Raw genomic sequence first — 11154 nt, 5'->3', positions numbered from 1 at the left:
AATCCTGTTCTGCACACTATATATGACTATGCTAAACCTTATTTAACAGGAACTGAATTGAGCATAGTTAGACCTGTTGTAGCTGCAAATATTTTTGAACTGAAACCTAACACAATTCAAATGATACAACAATTTGTTCAGTTTGATGGTTTGCAGGACGAAGATCCTAAGACTCACTTAGCAAACTTTTTATAACTATGCGATACATTTAAAAGTAATGGTGTTTCTGATGACGCCATCCGCTTTCGGTTATTCCCTTTTTCTTTGAGAAACAAAACTAAACAGTGGTTGAATTCGTTACCACGGGGGTCAATCACTACTTGGGAACAAATGACCAAAAAGTTTTTACTAAAATATTTTCTGCCAGCTAAAACAGCTAAATTACGTAATGATATTTCTTACACAGTTGGATTTAGAAATACTCTATGATGCATGGGAGAGATATAAGGACCTTTTGCGAAGATGCCCTTACCATGGGTTACCACTCTGGCTACAGGTTCAAACTTTTCGTAATGACCTGAATTCTTCGACTTGACAAACGGTTGACACAGCTGCTGGTAGAACCATCAATAATAAAACACCTGAAGATGCCTATGAATTTATAGAGGAGATGTTACTGAATAACTATCAATGGCAAGTCATGAGGATAAAGCCAACGAAAACAGCTGGTGTTTATAACATTGATTTGGTCACCATGCTCTCTAATGAGGTAGAACTCTTGAATAAAAAAATTGATGGTTTTCTTAGTTCTTCACAGGTTCACCCAGTAATGTAATGCGAAGTAAATGGAGGTGGATCGAGCAATTCAGAATACCCACCTTATGGCCACAATATGGAGAACGAGCAGTTAAATTGCATGGGTAATTGTCCTCGATCTCAAAACAATCCTTATAGCGGATGAATCACCCAAATTTTTAATGGGGAGGCTAAGGAAATCAAAAACCACCACCCTTCTAGGATTTCAGCAACCACCATACCAGCAGGAGAAAAAGCCGAACCTTGAAGAGATGCTAACCAAATTCATCTCAGTGTCAGAGACTCATTTTCAAAATACCGAGACGGCATTCAAAAATCAGCAAGAATCAATCTAGGGGCTCGAAACTCAGATTGGACAGCTCACCAAATTGATTTCCGAACGACCATAAGGTAGCCTGCCAAACAACACTAAATTTAACCCCAAGGGAGCAACTCAACGCAATTGCCATTCAAGATGAAGAAGGGTTAGTGTGGCATGATAGGATTCTGATTAATGGGGATCAGGTTCGCCGTCATATGTATGATGAAGGTCATTGTGTTCGATGTGGGCAACCTTTAGAGACTAGTTTGCATGCCCTTCGGGATTGTGGTTTTTCAAAGATAGTGTGGAAGCCAATGGTTCCTATTTTGGTATATAATTCTTTCTTCTCATCAGATTTGCATTTGTAGCTTTCCAACAATTTGGAATCCCATGCAGTGTTGTTGGAGAATGGTAGAAATTGGCCAACCCAATTTGTAATTCTCTACAAGTTGTTATGGAAATATAGGAACAATTTCATATTTAATTGTGAAAAATAGTACGTCAATAATGACAATGTATCGCAAAGACAAGAGAAAGAAAAATAAAGAACACACAGATTTTTACGTGGAAACCCTTTTGAGAAAAAAACCACGGGTAAATGAGAAGATAATTCACCATGTTGAATTCAAATGATTACAAAATGAGTAGTGTAACACCCCTAACCTGTTTCCATTGCCAGATTAAGGTTACGAAGCATTTTCGTACAATCTAAAACATTTAACATTATATTATTCAAATAGATTAAACATATCATAATCCATCCAATCACATGCACTTTTTCCCTAGATCGAGCCTTTGAGGCCCTAAAAATATCATAGAAGCAGTTCGGGACTAAATTGAAACAAAACAGAAAGTTTAAGAAAAGGATACAAAAATTACAAAAAATGGGTCACACAACCGTGTGACATAGCCCCAGGTCGTGTAACTTCCGAATAAGAGACACACGGTCATGTCTCAGTTTGTATCCTCACCCGTATAGCTCACTGAGTAGGGTCACACAGCCGTGTCACACGCTCGTGTGCCAAGGCAGTGTAACTCACTGACTTGAACTTTAAGAAAATCCTCAGATGACACACGCCTGTGTCACTAGGCCGTGTGCCTCACATAGCTGTGTGACAGCCCGTGTGAACTCAAAATTTACTTAAAATCAAGCCATTCCAAAACCAAATCCTACCTAACCATTCATACAATTTGGGTATATCTTCAAGGGGTTCGAATATCATCCAAACATACTTAAACATGCCATTTCAAACAATCTAAATCACCTAACCAATATGTCATTCAGAGGCACCACAATTGGACTAAAACTTCAACTATCAAAACATGCCAATATTGCCTCATTTCCAAACTATCATCAACATACCAAGAGTATTTCATTTACAAACATTTTAACGTACCAAAATGACATAACTTAGTGAAGTGTTATGGTTCACCAAACCAAATACAAACTTCAAAACATATATATACCAAAACTCCATTAACATATTCACAAGATACCACTACAAAACGTCCTATACAAACTATCTATAATCAAAAGATTTTAGTTAACTAATACCCCCAGGTACATGCCAAAAACACAAAAGAGAACATCAATGACATTGAGTACAGGATTTTTGTAGGATGTTGAGTCTGAGTCTACTATTTACCTACCTGTAAACATGGAAACCAATCCACATTAAGTAAGTTTCACTTATTCAAATACCCATAAATATATCTAAAGCATTTGAATTTAATTGACAACTTTAACAGTCCAATTCAAGAAATAAATCATATCTCCTAATGAATACATATATATACACATAAGTAAATATAATTCTTCCTTAGTAATACCTATAACCAACCTTTTCAATGGTTCATATAACCTTGTTGTATAATCCAATTGATACACGACACCTAGTGTCTAGCGGATAAACTGCGAAAGAGTTTGCAGTGCTAGTCAGATGAACCGAAAAATGTGTACCCAGTACTAGTCAGATAAACTGAAGGAAGTTGCACCCAGCGCAAGTCGGATTAACCAACGAATAAATAGTAATTCCAGCTCTAGTTGGATTTACCAACGATATTTCTGCCCAGCGCTAGACGGATAAATCGACGAATAAATAGTTATTCATTTTCACAATTTCCTCATTCATTAATTAATATTATCTTTCCAATATGAACATAAGATTGTATATCCAGTATTTAAGAAACATCTAATTATCAATTAAATAAATTATTAATAAAAAGACTAAGTTTCAGACTACAAACTTACTAGTGTTAAACTGCAGAAACAACCAAAGTTCAGAGACTAATAAGCAATATTCCCTTTTCCACGATTATCAACTTGATCCTGATCTATAATATAATTTATTTCAATTATTAGCCTCAATTTCACATTCTATTCAATTTAATACATATAATTTCCTATTTACAATTTTTACACATTTGCCTCAAACTTTTACACATTATACAATTTAATCCTTAAACCGAAACAAGTTTATTTCCACAATTAAATTCTATATCCATGTAATCGAGTTTTAAACCATCTTGGTACAGCCCTTAAATTTCAAAAATTCACAATAAAACCAAGCATACTTCAACGTTTTACCTATTTAGTCCCGATCATTGAAAACGAAAGAAATGAATTAATACCGACCAGAATGGTTACAGGATGGAGAATTTGCATAGATTACCGGAAGTTGAACAAGGCGACTATGAAATATCATTTTCCTTTGTCGTTCTTAGACCAGATGTTGGATAGACTCGTGCGGTGAGACTATTGTTGTTTTCTCGATGGATACTCAAGGTACAATCAGATCACAGTAGCACAGGAGGATCAACACAAAACAACATTCTCATGCCCGTACAGTACATTTGCATTTAGACGCATGTCATTTGGTTTATGTAATGCACCTACTACATTTCAAAGATATATGATGGCTATTTTTACTGACATGATTGAGACGTATTTGGAAGTGTTTATGGCCTATTTTTTAGTGTTTGGAGACACTTATGATGATTGCTTAGCCAATCTAGCCTAAGTACTAAGGTGGTGCAAAGAAACAAACCTCATACTCAACTGGGAAAAGTGCCATTTCGTGGTACGAGAAGGTATTATTCTGGGGCACCGAATAACGAGACATGGAGTCTAGGTAGATAAAGCAAAGATATATGTTATCGAGAAACTCCCACGTCTAACATCTGTACAGGGTGTTAGGAGTTTTTTGGGACATGCCGGATTCTATAGAAGATTTATCAAGGACTTCTCCAAAATTGCTAAACCCTTAGGCAAATTATTGGAAAGGGACACGATATTTAACTTTGATAAAGAATGTTTGAAAGCATTTAATGATCTGAAGAATCGGTTAGTTTCAGCACCCATTGTCCTCACACCGGATTGAGATTTGCCATTTGAATTGATGTGTTACGCAAGTGACTTTGCAATAGGAGCTGTGATGGGCCAACGAAGGAACAAAGTTCTTCATCGCATCTACTATGCAAGTCAGACTCTGATTGGATCTCAATTGAATTATACGGTAACAGAGAAAGAGTTACTTGCTATTGTATTTACTTTTAAAAAGTTTTGATCTTATCTTGTAGGTACCAAAGTAACTGTTTATACGGATCATTTGGCAATTACATATTTATTTGTCAAAAAAATGCCAAGCCGAGATTGATCCGATGGGTACTTCTACTCTAAAAGTTCGATCTAGAAATTCAAGATCGAAAAAGGGTAAAAAAATCAAGTAGTAGATCACTTATCCAAATTAGAGCTGCGAAAAGGAAATTATCCACTTATACCCATTCAGGAGACATTTCCAAACGAGCACATACTTAAGGTAAATCATGTCTATAATACCCCTTAGTTTGCTAATTTTGCTAACTATTTAGCTTGTGGTTTGATGTCGATTGATAAGACATATCAAAAAGAAAAAGTTTCTTCATGATATGAAGTATTATTTCTGGGAAGAGCCATACTTATTCAAAAAGTGCACAGGTCAAATGATCAGGAGATGTGTGGAAGAAAATAAGGTACATAAGATTTTATATCATTTTTGCACAGCTTCGAGTGGAGGACACTTTAGAGGTACACGTAATATTGCCAAAGTCTTGCTAGCCGAATTCTTTTGGCCAACGCTATTCAAAGATGCGTACGCCTACGTAAAGAGTTATAAGATGCTAGAGTGTTGGAAACATCACCAATAGAAATGAGATGCCCCGAACAAACATCATTGAGGTTGAATTATTCGATGTTTGGGGTATTGACTTCCTTGGTCCATTCCCTCCGTCTTTTGGTCACAAGTACATATTGGCAGCAGTAGATTATGTATCTAAGTAGGTTGAGGTCGAGACATATCCGACAAAAGATGCCAAGGGCCTGATTAAATTTTTGCAGAAGCATGTCTTCATAAGGTTTGGAACTCCTAAGGCTATCATTAGTGATGAGGAGTCCCATTTTGAGAACAAATGGTTGAAATAGTTGCTCAATAAACACAGAGTGAAGCACAAAGTTGCTACAGCTTATCATCTGTAAATGAATGGACAAGCTGAACTGGCAAACAAAGAGATAAAAGGCATACTCAAGAAGGTAGTTTGTCCAAATCAACGAGACTGGTCCAAAAGACTAGATGATGCTTTATAGGCCTACAGGATAGCATAAAAGACACATTTAGGGATTTCTCCTCATCGGTTGGTTTTTGGGAAAACCTCACATTTGCCCTTGGAGTCAGAACATAAAGCTTACTGGGATCTCCAACAGCTCAATTTGGATCCCAAGCTTGCCAAAGAGAAACTAATACTTCAACTTAACGAGTTAGAAGAATTTCGCACTTTCTCATATGAAAATGCCAGTTATTCAATGAGAGATTAAAGAGATGGCATTATAAGCACATCCGAGTTTGAGAATTTGAAGCAAGTCAACAAGTTTTATTGTTCAATTCAGATTAAGGTTTTTTCCAAGTAAGGTAAAATCACGTTGGTCTGATCCATTTACTATTCACCAAGTTTTTCCATATGGAGTTTTCTAACTTCAAGGTACGGGAGATAATTTTCAAGTTAATGCTCAACGCTTAAAACATTACTTTGAGGATAAAATTGAACAGGATAAAGTCTCGTTCATTTTATCGGATACTTAATTTTTCTTGTTTTCTTTTAAATAAATGACTTAAGGTATATTTTCTGGATTAGTATGTTAAAATAAATTATGTGTAGGAGATTGGAACTTAAGCGGAACCGCTTGTGACCCCTCCAATCTTTCTTGGGAATTGATTTTAACATAATCTTTCGAGAAATTATTCCCTAAATGGCAAAATAAATTTTTAGTTTTTCAAATAAAAGGGTTAATTTTGATCTAAGTTTTAATTGCAACTCAATTTTTAAATTTTCTTTAAGTTTAGGTACTTAATTGAATTTTAATTGGTTGTTCTTTCTGTAAATATTAAAATTAATTGTCTCTTTTTGTAAATATATTTAAAGGCAGCTAAAATAAAAGTTTTTAATTTAATTTTTAATAAATAAGATGATAGTAACTAATATATAATTATATTTATTATAATGTATATTAATTATTATCAACTTTGTATAGAATTAGAATTGGTTTAAATTTTATCATATTTTAGTTAAGAGATTTTATTTCAATAAATAAAGTAATAAAAAATAATACATTAATATATATTATATTTTTTATTAATTGTTATTAACTTTATATGACATTAGGACTTAGGATATTTTATTATTAATTTGTTCTAAGAATTCAAGTTGAACTCTCCCATGCTCACACTTTAAATACTACACTCACATACTCTTTCTTTTACATCAAATCTAGCATCTCTCACCCTCCAAATCTCCTAGCATCACATACCCCTAGTAGCAGCTCCACATTTCAAGTGCCGCATCTCCAAGCTGTCAACAGCAGCATCGGCAACTGCCCCCTGTGCCTATCAGCAGCTGAATCACCTAGCTGCTTCTGCACCGCTCGCACGCCTGGAGACCTGCGCACTAGCCCCTTCTCATGCGCTGCTATTGCTAATTCCGCAAGCCATTACTGCTCACACCCCTAGCCATCGCACATTGATGTTTCCACTTGCTAGCTGCACACCCCTTGTCTCCTTAACACCACACCTCAATCACAACTAGCTACCAAGCAATTACCCTCCAACCAACCCTAAACCAACTCTATTAGCTTCATATTAATTTTATTTTTTAGTTATTAATTTTTATACAAAGATGGTAAGAAATTTTTTTTCCTAAATTTCAATTCTATTTAATTATTTAATTTTTCAATTTATTGAATTATTAATATTTTATACTAATTGAATTTTTCAGAAAATATTTGATCCATCTTTTTTTCAGGTTAAATCATGCCTTGCAAAAGAACTTGTGCCTCTGTCAAGTTGAAGAATCACAAAATAAATTCTACTGTGAAGAAGCCAAAGCGAGATACAATAGTATTTTCAAAAATCAACAAATGCTTCCAAAAAAAGGCTTTACACTGAAAGAAAACAACTATGCTAATTTCATGGCAAGCATTCGACAAGTTGTTGAAGCTTTAAATTGGAAAGTGTTTTGTGAGAAAAGACCAAGTGCAGATGAACAGTTAGTTCATGAATTTTATGCAAATTTGACCTCAAGCGAATTAACAGAAGTCTCAATCTGAGGAATCAACGTACCAATAAATTCAAGTACTATTAATGAATTTTTTGATTTACCTGATTTTGAAGACAAGGAATATTCTTCCTTAATGAAAAATATTGAGGCTGAAAAATTGCAAGAAATTCTTAAGGAACTTATAGTTTTAGGTTCTAAGTGGATTGTGTCAAAGCATGGGACTCACACTTGTCGCAGAGAATATTTGACACCACTAGCGAAGGTATGGTTCTATTTCATTCGGTTCAGCCTTATGCCTATTTCACATGGGACCACAATTTCATTAGAGCAAATGGTCTTGTTATACTTGATTTTAGCATCAAACACCATTGATGTGGGAAAAATCATTCTGAGAGAAATTCAGAATCGTGCCGTTAATCGTTCTGGCCCAACATACTTTCCCTTTACAATAACAATTTTGTACTTGGAAGTTAAAATTCTTGCAAACATAAAGAAAACAGGTTATAGCCAAGGCACAATCACAGATTGGGACCTCTGCCGAGTAGCTGGAGGTTTTGTTCTATAACAACAAGTTGAATCGAGCAAGGATCCCGAAGAAGAAGAAGAAGATCCCATAAAGATCGAACCAATGCAGTCAGCTGAAATCCCTGATAAGGCAAAACCAATTGAACCAATGACCGAACCTAACATGGCGACCCCAACGTTTAGAACTCATTCGCCTTGACCAAATCTTCGTGATGAGCTATCAAAGTTGATGGACCTAATGCAACATATGCAGTGGCAACAACAAGTTTATTAGAGATATTAAAAAAATACGAGATGACTCAATGAGAAGTAGTTTTACGAAAATATTTCATGACCCGTTTATTTTTGTGCCTGAGTTTCCTTATTTTATATTTGAACCATGGAGTCCAACATCGAAGAGGGAACTAAGCGATTCATGCAAAATCAAAGACAATGAAGCAAAAGATGAATCGGATTTTGAGGGATTTACAAATAAATAAAAATAGAAGATCTTTACTTTATTTTATTTCTTTCTTAGGATATTTAAAGTTTTAAGATTAGGTTCTATTAGGATTTTTATTTCTCACATAATAAAATAAGAGGTGAAAATAGTCAATAAAATTAAACAAAATACAAAATAAGAAGTGTATCAATAGAGATGTACATGCCTAGGATTGGATTTGCCTTGGAAAAGCTTAGTATTTAAGCAGTCACACTTGACTCACCTCCTTTTACTAGGGTCCTACCTGGTGTACAATATCTATTTACTTCTATATTTCCATTCTCGCTATTGTTTTTAACAATGGGGATATTGTACATCTTAAGTAGGAGGTCCAAAAATTGAAATTTTTTTCAAGATACATTATTCTTATAATTATGATTAAGTTATATTTTGTTCCAAAATTTGAATTTTTGTCAATTATGCTAACTTCTGAGTATAAATAAAGTTCTATTATTTTAATAATTGCTATGATAGTTGAATTATGACATAATGTTACTCTTAATAAAGTTTACAAATCATACCATAAAATTTTTAATTATTTAGGAGAGCTAGACATGCATGAAAGTTCAAGTCTCTAGAATTGACTTAGTAATTTATTGAATTTTAAAAATGACTTAGGCAAACTTTTGTTTGGACCGTTTGAGCCTTTCAAGCCAACTTTAATAAATATTTATCCCTTGAAACCCAACTTTAAGACTATATGGCCTAATTTTATTTGAACCTTTACAATATTTAGCCATCACTTCTCTCATAATTATATTTAAATTGTCTCAAACACTAAACTTAGTCTATCCAGAATATTCTTTGAAAATAAGTTTGGGGGAGTTGAAAAGAAGCATCAAATGCTCAAAAAAATTATAGTACATATAATATGATGTGCGTGATAAGTTTTATAATTATGATTGATCGTATTTGAAGACTAATTATTATCACGATAAAGGCAAGCGCACCTATCGAACAGTAGTATAGCTTATAGCAAGACCAGAATGTCGAACCCACAGGAACTAAAAGTACTAGTATTAACCTTCTTTTTATTATCTAGCCTAAAAATAAGGGGATTTCCTTTATCTAAACTAATTAACTAAACTACAAACGCGCAGGAAGTAAATTGGGAAAATACTTTTGGAAAAACTGATTGATTTAGACAATAACCAAGGAAGAATCCACCTAGACTTTACTTGGTATTTGACTCTGAATTAGATGATTTATTCACTTGACTCGATCTGTAAAAATCCCTAATGTATATTATTATCCCTCTCGAGACTAACAACGTCTAACCCTAGGTTAATTAATTGAAATCTCTTTCTAATTAAAACCCTTAGTGTTGCATTAACTCGATCTATAGAGTCCCTTATTAGGTTTGACCCAAATCCGGCAAATTTATGTCGCCCTATGTCTAGGGGTGCAATCAACTCCGCTTAATTATGCTAGATCTACTCTTAGACAGTGACTTTGCTCCTCTGAATAAGCACATCAATACTTGAATCAATATCCTGGAATATTAAAGCAAGAATTAAGAACACATAATTAAGAACAAATCAAGTATTTATCATATAATTCAGAAAATAGTAACAAGACTTGTCTTAGGTTTCATTCCCCTTAGGTATTTTTAGGGGATTTAGTTCATATGTCTAATAGAAAACATCTCAGAAGAATAATAATAACAAAACATAAAGAATCCCAAAAACCCCTGGAGGAAATTGAAAGGAGATCTTCAGTCTTGAAGGAGAATTCGGCTTCTGAGATAGATCAATCGGCTTTCTTCGAGTAATTCCTTGCCTCCTACTTCGTGTGTTTTCTCTAGGTGCCCCCTTGGGTGTTTATATAGGCTTTAGAATGCTTCTAAACCCTCAAAAGTGGCTTTTTCCAAATAGAACTAGGCTTGGGCCTAACAGGGACACGCCCGTGTGACATGCACGTGTGGGGTGGCTTAGGCCATGTTAGAGTCTGCTAAATAGACACGGGCGTGCGGTCTACCTGTGTAGGGAAGTCCAGGCCGTGTTGATTTCCCACGTTGACCCATTTTCTCCATTTTTGGCCCGTTTCTCGCTCTTTTTACTCTTCTATGTTCACCTAAGAATAAAACATGAAATTAAAGGATTAGGAGCATGGAATTTCACAAATCTAATGATAATTCATCCAAAAATGTGCTAAGCATGGGATAAAAACATGTATAAATTACGACTTATCATAATAAAATGCTCGTATTGAAAAAAAATGAGAAGAAAAAGAAGAAAGAGCATATGTACAAAATAGTATGTGAAAGCAAAATGAGTTGGTGTATTAAAGGTACTTATTCCGAAGGTCCGATACAAGATGAGTCTAGGGTTTTTACCTTAGATTTATCTATCTTTTACCTACCTCTAGCCTAGTCACATTACGACCTATTTAAAAGACTTTTCAATTCAAATTTCGATGCTGCCTACATTAGTAAAGAAAATTGCTAAGGTCAACATATGAATACATAAGTTAAACTCAGTGATTGCAATTTAGTCTCAAGTAAGGG

The sequence above is a fragment of the Gossypium hirsutum genome, chromosome A01, assembly GCF_007990345.1.
Source record: "Gossypium hirsutum isolate 1008001.06 chromosome A01, Gossypium_hirsutum_v2.1, whole genome shotgun sequence".
In the NCBI taxonomy this organism is placed as follows: Eukaryota; Viridiplantae; Streptophyta; class Magnoliopsida; order Malvales; family Malvaceae; genus Gossypium; species Gossypium hirsutum.
The sequence above is the reverse complement of the archived record's forward strand: the minus strand, read 5'-3'. Positions refer to the sequence as shown.